Here is a 1,264-nt window from a genome sequence, read left to right as displayed (position 1 = left end):
AAACCATTTGTCTTGATTTGAAGTAAGAAAGAACCTGTCTGAATCATGTGAATAAATATATAGCCTCATTTAGAAACGAGCGCTCGTGCATTACCTGCTGGGTGGCTTGGGAACTGGCACAGCACTGAGGTTATGTTGCTGACATACTGTGTCATGTCTTTCTTGACAGCCTTCTCAACAGCAGGGAGAATGCGACCAGACACACTGGTCATGATGTCCTGCAGCTCCAACACTGGCAAGGAGGGATCTCGCATGGTCTTCATCAGCCTCTCCACCCGCTCCCTAAGCTGGGGAGATAGAAAGAACAGCATGTTTATCAACCACTATACTGTGTTGCTATTAGCTAGGTAGGTGTTTGTTTCTTGTGCACGCGTGAACTCGGACCGTGATGCAGAAGAAGGGTTCGGGCAGGCAGTAGCCATTCATGATGTGGATCAGGTGGTCCAGTGTACTGTGGAACACTCTGTGTAGCTTCTCCCCTCTCAATGCTACAGCCTGGATAGTGGGCAGGGCCCCTGTGTGCAGCTCCGCCTTAGGGACAAAAACACATAGTTAGAGGAGCATATGAACCCTAGCGTCCCTATTCTGGGGATGCCGAAATTGGTGAACATACAAGCTCACAGGCTTGTAGATCGGCAATGACACAAGAACAGGCGTAGTCCACATAATATACCTGCTGCACTCTGCTGGGGTCGTCCAGTTGGAGCTTGGCAATGACGCAGCCAGGCTCTAGTGCAGCCCCGGCCCTGTCACATAATGAATACAACCAGACTCTGAAGCGGTCAGAGTCATCACCATCTTCATCACCTGGAAAACACACATGTTAATGCAGTTTACATCTATAAATTCATGTCCATGAAATTAGGGCGAATTTGCCGTTAATGCTCTTTCATTTGGATATCACACCTCCATCTCAGTATAGCACTGGCCAGAGAACACGTGCCCACCGTCCTCTACAGTGTACTGGATGAGTTTTCCTGCCGAGGGCGAGCGCAGCAGCGACGGGTCATTCTCCTTCTCAAAAACACAAGTCGTGTTCCCGATAGTGATGGGATACCTGCAAAATACAAAACAAACAGTACTAACCAAGTTGAACCATTGAATATTGAATATACAAATCAGAATGGCACGGAGGATTGTGCACAAAATGCCCCAAAAAGTCAACAGGAATTGGTCACCCCCCAAAAATAGGCAATCTGCAAGCTCCCAACGCGCCGGGGTGCGAGTCGACGTGTTGTGAGCTTGCAGATCGGCTATTTTCAGC

At 48.7% G+C, this 1,264-nt stretch overlaps 1 long non-coding RNA gene across 1 annotated transcript; it reads right to left on the bottom strand.

The window, feature by feature from the left end:
* Nucleotides 1–401: 401 nt before the first annotated feature.
* On the bottom strand, nt 402–1,044 carry LOC311035675. Its single transcript, XR_014599761.1, has 3 exons — nt 907–1,044; nt 674–807; nt 402–531 (listed from the first exon to the last, which is right to left on the bottom strand). It is a non-coding gene; the product is annotated as an uncharacterized lncRNA (long non-coding RNA).
* Nucleotides 1,045–1,264: the final 220 nt, after the last annotated feature.

This window comes from Gymnoscopelus microlampas, assembly GCF_963454915.1.
Source record: "Gymnoscopelus microlampas genome assembly, chromosome: 2".
In the NCBI taxonomy this organism is placed as follows: Eukaryota; Metazoa; Chordata; class Actinopteri; order Myctophiformes; family Myctophidae; genus Gymnoscopelus; species Gymnoscopelus microlampas.
The sequence above is the reverse complement of the archived record's forward strand: the minus strand, read 5'-3'. Positions and strand labels throughout refer to the sequence as shown.